This window comes from Chrysochloris asiatica, unplaced genomic scaffold (genome assembly GCF_000296735.1).
Source record: "Chrysochloris asiatica unplaced genomic scaffold, ChrAsi1.0 scaffold00072, whole genome shotgun sequence".
In the NCBI taxonomy this organism is placed as follows: Eukaryota; Metazoa; Chordata; class Mammalia; order Afrosoricida; family Chrysochloridae; genus Chrysochloris; species Chrysochloris asiatica.
The window spans coordinates 618166-625989 of record NW_006408590.1 but is presented as its reverse complement, the minus strand read 5'-3'; positions in this window follow the sequence as shown (position 1 = coordinate 625989).

Here is a 7824-nt window from a genome sequence, read left to right as displayed (position 1 = left end):
TGACATATTGCATTAAGCAGGTCTGCTGTACAAAAGGTCTTTAAAGTGTTCAAGAGCAAACATGTAAATTTGAGAACTAAGGTATGCCTGACACAAGCCATGATATTTTCAATTACCTCCTATACATGTGAATGGTAGACAATGAATAAGGAAACCATAGAAGAATTGGTACATTTGAGTTAGGGTGTTGAAGAAGAATATTGAAAGTACCATGGACTGCTGGAAGAACAAACAAATCTGTTAGAAGAAGCACAGCCAGAATGCTGGTCAGAAGCCAGGACGGGGAGACTTCATCTCTCATACTTCAGATATGTTATCAGGAGGGATAACGGTCTCTGTAGAAGGACATCATGCTTGGTAAAGTGGAGGATGAACGAAAAAAAGGAAGACCCCCTGCCCCCAACAAGATGGATTGGCAAGAGACAGGAGCAATGGTCTCAAGCGTAACAACAATTGTGAGGATGGTACGAACTAGGCAGTGTTTCTTTCGGTTGTGCATGGGGTCACTATGAGTCAGAAGTGACTTGATGGCACCTAACAACAAAAACTACTATGGAAAAAGTTTGCTGGCCTCTGCTATGGAATAGAAAAGAAAACTATGAAAACCCCAGTAGAAAATAAACAGGCAAAGGAAATAAAAAGGCATAGCAAAGAAGAAAACACTGTAAGTTCTGTTCAATACAAAGGTATATCAAAAACTATGGCTACAAAATCATAGAACTTTTATTAAGCAAACATATCAATGTGAAAATATTGTTTCTTGGTATAGACTTAATCTAGGTCTATACACTTCTGGGAGTCCTGGAGTGGCGCTGTGGGTTAATGTGCCAGACTGCAAAGTCATTTGAACTGCAAGGTTGGCAGTTCAAGCTCACCAGCTGCTCCTCAGAAACCCTATACAGAGTCACTATGGGTCGACCAACTCGATGGCACTTAACAGCAATAACATATACTTCTGAAGGCAGCATTTCCATCTCTCAACCCTTCCCTGAAGAATTCTTCATTCTTCAGTTTACACGTCAATTTATAGTCTTGGCAGTTTGGGGTGACTCTAATTTTGTTCATTTTAAACATTCTTTGAGTTTGGGTAATAAAAAGAAGCCCAAAGGAGCAAGATTAGGGCTGTCAGATGGATGGAACTGTCCAGTGAAATTCTCCTAGTACAATCCTTGCTGTTCTTGAAGAATGAGCGTGTACACTGTTGTCATGGGAAAAAATTCCTCGGCACAATTTTCCTGGCATTTTTTCCTCACAAATGCAGATTTCAATTTTCTTAAAACTTCTTCCTAATGAACCCTCATGATCATTCTGTGTGCTTCAGGAAAATCTATTAATATTACTCCTTTGTATCCTTAAAAGGCAGTCACCATCACCTTCTGAGCTGACCTCTGTGGCTTGAGTTCATCTTTGAAGTCTTCCTGACCTTCCTTAAAATGCTTGATCCCAAACTGTTATTTTATGTGCAGCAGCATTCCCATAAACTTGTTGCAAAGCTTCAATAATTTGGGAGGATGTCCACTTAAGTTTGTTAAAAAATTGATACTAGCCCTGACCTCAAAATAATTTTTTTCCATGGGGCAAAACGTATCCTTGTTTTTTGAAGGCTCCCTAAGGAGACTAAGAAGAATGCATCACGGAGAGAAGTTGTCTAGAGCCATCCACTGATCTCAAAGACATGTTCAAACATGGCTTGTTTGCAATAAACCCATGTGTGTATGAACAGGAACCCTAGTACCAATACTTTTTGACTTGCCCTTATACTTGAAAGGATGAGATTATAATTAGGAAAATTAGAATCCATTTCACATGTGTCATCATGACAAATATTTAATCTGATAATATCAGGTGTTGGTGGATTGTAGAGCAATGAAGACTGTGTGCTGAAGGAAGCACAAATTGTTACTTTTGAGAGGAATTTGGCAGTATGGGTGTACATAATCTACATATAACCTAGGAATCTGCTCATTCTGCTGCTAGACACATACACACAATTGACTATCAAGGAACCCACTGTCACTAAATCAATTCTAACTCACAGTGACTCTATAGGACAGAATTGTTGTTGCTAAGTGTCGCTGAGTCAGTCGGACTCATATCAACCCTGTACAGGGTTCCCGAGGAGCAGCTGGTGAGTTTGAACCTGTGACCTTGTACTTCAAACCAACCTTATGGTGCAGGGCATTATCCCACAGCACCACACCAGGACAAAATTGAATAATTAATTACTGTGAAATCAGGCTGCTGCCGATTTCTCCCATGGAATGGCTGGTTGGTTCAAACTACCGACTTTTCAGTTAGCAGACAAGCACTTAACCACTGTACCACCAGGACTCCTTACACACATGCACCATAAAAACAAAATATAGATATTTTAGAGAAACTCTTGCATATATGTACAAGGAGACATGTATAAGAATATTCATAGCAGCACTGTTATAATGAAAAGGAACAAAAAATGACTCACAAGTTAAATGAAACAAGCAAATTTCAGAAGGGTACAGATTTATTTATATATACAAAATGACACTATATATTTTATACACTATAAAATATGTATAGCGATATATATGTATATATGAAAATATGCATAGAGATTCATTCTAAAATTTAGGAATGTTCTTACCTCTCAGGGAGAGGAAGAAAGAAAGGAATATGATTGGGGAGGGGGACAATAGGAATTTCAACTACATTTATAATATTTTACTTCTTAAGCTCAATATTATAAGCTCAGATTCACGTTTTACTTTTTATAAGGCCGAAGTATTTTTACAAAAAGTGTGTTTGAGGATTTTTTATCTCATCAATCATTATAGCCCTGCCTGAGAGCCCCCACTAATTCTTAGCCTTAATGGAACTCCAGCAAGTGGGACCTCTGCATACACCTATGTGGGATCTATGTTGACAAGAATACTTGTAGGAAGGTGTCAGTGGCCAAATCCCAGATGGTCCATCAATCAACAAGTTCTGTGCCCACAGTGAACATCATAGGGTAGTGGGTGGGGGGAGCTGACTTCTGTGTGCCTAAAAGCACCATGCAGTCTATGGCGGCACTGCAGCCAGGCTCCACCTCCTCCTAGCTAGCCCAGGACCTCAAACATACTACCAATCAGGAAGATGGCACGCTGCTGGACAACATTAACATCAACAGTCCGGTGAGGTGGCAGACTGACTTTTGCATTGCCATGAAAATTAGAAAAAGAAACCAAACAGGAGGAAGAGACTCTATTAAAGTCATTTTCATCTACCACCAGATTTTAAGTTGGCACAACCTGGTATCTTTCTAGGTCTTTATGATTTTTGTTAGAACCAATCATTTTTCTCTGAGATTTGTTGTTGTTCAGTGCCATCAAGCTGGTTCCAACTCATAGTGACCCTGTATAGGGTTTCTGAGGAGTGGCTGGTGAGCATGAACTGCAGACCTTGAGGTTCAAACCAACTTTTCAGTCCAGCGCATTAACCCGCATCATTAAAATTAGCAATTTTTTTACTATTTTGGGGCATCTTATCTAAAAAGTAAAAGGAATTCTAATGGCATAAGGGGTTACATGTTGGGTTCTGTATCACAAGTAGTTCGAATCCAATAGTTGCTCTGAGGGAGAAAGATGAAATTTCTGCTGCCATATAGATTGTTTTTACTTTTTATTGTGAATTGAGTGAAGGTTTACATTCAACGTATCATACGCTTTGTTTACTCATACGCTTTGTTTAATCTCAATGATTACAATCCACTCCATGCAACAACAGTTATCCCGCATCTTCCCTGTGGCTCTTATTTGCATTCCACCCACCTTCTCAAGTTTGTCCTTAGGAAAATGGTGCCCTTTTGATTTTGAGTGATTGACCAGTCCATGGTGAGCATACCTTACTGGTGATGTTATACCCCCCTAAAAACCTACCTACCATTGGCTGAAAATTGGGCCATGAGGGTAAATTCCTTTCCAGACCTAAAGGGTGGTTGAGGGCCATAGTCTTAGTTTCCTTCAGTCTCTCTTTGACAAGTACGTCTGGTCTTTTTTATTCTTATTATGTAATATTTTGAGTTTTGTTCCACTTTCTCTTACTCCCTCCAGAACCTTCTAATGCAACCCCTTTCAGAGTGGTTGGTAGTGGTAGCCATCTAGTTCTTCTGGTCTCAGAATCATGGAGACTGATGTTCACATGTTCCACTAGTCCATTGGACTAACTTATATCAAGCCTCTTCAATTCTTATCACTCTTCTTCCTTCTGCACATGGAGAGACCAGTATCTGCACCTTAGGCAGCCATTCATGAGCTTTCAAGATCCCAGATGATAGTCATTCAAGTAGGATGTAGAACATTGACTTTGTGGACTAGGTTATGCCAGTTGACCATGGTGTCCTCTGAGACTATGGTCCTGAGGCCCCAGGCCCACCAACTCATTGCTTTAAGATGTTTGATAATATCTAGGAAGTCTTCATCATTTTGCCTACTGTATGCTACTCCACCACATTCATAGTTGGGTTTGCAAGAAATATACCCATGTACAAATAACCTCTTTTCAATTTACATATTTGTGGGATCTATAAATATATGTATGTATCCCACTATTCTCATAAGGAGCTCTGGTAGCGTAGTGGTTACAAATTGGGCTGCGAACCGCAAGGTCAGCAGTTCAAAACTACCAGCTGTTCCACAGGAGAAAGATAAGGCTTTCTGCTCCTGTAAAGATTCACAGCCTTGGAAACCCTGTACAGGGTTGCTATGAGTCGGAACTGACTCCACGGCACATAACAACAACATTCTTCTCTTACCTATTCAGCCTATATCTCAGTACATGTATCTACACACAGAACGCTTTTGTTACAAGTGTGTGTATAGATTAGATCACTATTTACCTCTATCCCCTTTAGCCCATGCATACCTCCCTGTGTTTTCACCAATCTTTGTCATACTGCCACCCTCCCTCTTCTTGTATGTTGCCTTCCCCAGAACCCAAGCTAACATGTGTCTACCCTCCAGCCAGTGAATTACTCTCCCCTCCCTCCCATCCTGGTTTATTGTTGTTAAGTACTGGCGAGTCAATTCAGACCCGTAGTTACCCAGTATAGGATTTCCGAGGAGCAGCTGGTGAGCTTGACTGCCTATGTTGTGGTTCAAACAGCTTTGCAGTCTGGCACATTAGCCCCCAGTGCCACACCTGGTCTCCCCTCCTGGTAGCCATAAAAAAATGCTTCTTTTAGTATGAGAATCTTTTCTGAAGCTTTTACAATAAAGGTCTCATACAATATTTGTCCTTTTGTGACTTATGTTACTCAGCATTATATTCTCCAAGTTCATCCATGTTATGAGGTGTTTCACAGATTTGTTGTTATTCTTCAATGTTACACAGAATTCCATTGTGTGTATGTACCAAAGTTTGTTTATCCCTTCTTCCATTGATGGACACATAGGCTGTCTCCATCTTTTTGCTATTGTGAATAGTGTTGCGATAAACATCGATGTGCATATATCTACGTATGTCCTGGCTCATATTTCTTGTAGATATATACCAAGTAGAGGAGTTGATGCGTCATAGGGTATTTCTCTTTCCAACTTTCTGAGGAAGCTGAGGAAGCGTCATACTGTTTTTCAGAGCGATTAAACCATTTTACAGTCTTAGTACCAGTGTAGGAGGGTCCCAGACTCTCCACACCCTCTCCAGCAGTTGTTTTCCAGCTTAAAAATATATATATATATTTGCTGTTAATGCTGGTATGAGATGATATCTTTGTTATTTTGATTTACATCTCTAATGGTTAATGACCATGAACATTTCTTCGTATGTTTGTTGACTGTCCTTAGTGAAGTGTCTGCTTATGTCCTGTGCCCATTTTTAAATGGAGTCATCTTTTTCTTGTAGAAGTGTTGTAGTTTTCTGTAAATTTTAGATATTAGTCCCTTGTCTGATATTTTGTTGCAAAAAATTTTCCCAGTCTGTGGGCTCCCTTTTTTACTTTTTTGGCAAATCTTTCTATGCACGAAGTGTCTAATTTTTAGGAGGTCCCAGTCATCTATGTTGTCTTTTCCTGTTTGTGTTTTCTGTAATGTTTGATAGTATATGTATGCCATGTGTTAGAGCCCACTAAGTTTGAGCTTCCATAAAGATTTACAGCCTTGGAAACCCTATAAAGGGTTGCTTTGAGTCAGAATTAACTTCACGGCACACAACCATCACCACCATCATCTAATAAGTGAAGGGTATTGGCCAAAGGAAAGGAGCTCTGGTAGCGTAGTGGTTACGAATCGGGCTGCGAACCTTAAGGTCTGCGGTTCGAAACTACCAGCCGCTCCGCGGGAGAAAGATGAGGCTTTCTACTCCCGTAAAGATTTACACCCTTGGAAACCCTGTACAGGGTCGCTATGGGTCGGAACTGACTCGATGGCACTTAACAACATAACAACATTGGCCAAAGGAAAGAAACACATATAATGAAACAACTGTGAGGAACACTAACATTAGCAGATTTTAACTTCGTTTCTTTACCTTTGTTTGGTCCTGATCCTTCTTCTTCTCGGCCAAGCTGCAAATGAGTCCTCCTTTCTCACTTCTTTATATATTTGTTGTTATTAAGTGCCACCGTGTCGGTAAGCAATTGTACTGTTAACTGCAAGGTTAGGTGTTCAACCCAGCAGCCACTCCTTGGAAACCCAATCCAGAGTTGCTATGAGTTGGAACTGACACAGCAGCACTGAACAACGACAATAACAACATATGGATAACCAAGTCCTGGTGTGGCACTGTTGGATAAGTACTGCACTGCCAACTGCAAGGTCAATAGTTCAAACCAACCAGCCACTCCTCAGAAACCTGATACAGGGTTACTATGAGTCGGAACCAAATCAATGTTACTTAACAACAAAAATGATGGATAACCATTTTCTCTTGCTTTTTCGTAATGTACCACAAGATGTAGGCGTCCTGGTGTGGCAATGTAGGAAAAGCACTGGGTAGCAAGTCAGTGGTTCAAACTCACCAGCCGCTCCTTAGAAACTCTTACAGGGTTGCTATGAGTCGGAACCCACTCAATGGCATTTAATAAAAACAATCACAAAATGTAAAGGGTTTCTAAGGAGTGGCTGGTTGGTTTGAACTACTGACCTTGTGGTTGTCGGTCCATTACTTGTTCTACAGCCCCATACCAAGATTCCCTTAAACTGATTGTTGTTGTTGTTAAGTGTCTTCAAATCAGTTCTGATCCATAGTGACCCTGTATAGGGTTTCTGAGGAGCAGTTGGTGAACTTGAACTGCGGACCTTGTAGTTCAAACAGGCCTTGAGGTCCAGCACATTATCCCACAGGGCCACACCAGGACTCCTTTCAACTGATTTGTTGTTGTTAAGTGCCGCAGAGTCGATTACAACCCATAGACAATACAAATGTATCCTTCAGTTTACATTGAAACTATAGTCTCTCATACTAGCTACAAAATTTAATTCACTGAAATTTTATACATTTTACTGGATTCAGTAAAGTTCTCCAGGTATGGCTCATGGGCCACCTGTATCACTTTCACGCTGATTCCTGGGGCCCTAAATAAAAATATTTGGCAATGAGGTTCTGGAATCTTCATTTTAAATCAAGCATGTCATTTGATTGTTATACCTAATATGAGAACTATGATTTAAAAAGAAAATGAGTTGTTTGGAAGAAATCAATTTGTTCTATGTTAAAGAGTCCCGGTGACGTAGTGCTTAAGTATTCAACTCCTAACTGAAAGGTTTGAACCCACCAGCTTCTCTGAGGGAGAAAGAAGTGGCCGTCTGCTTCCGTAATGATTCATAGCCTTGAATACGGTAAGCAATTAATACCTTTGCAAGATGAATT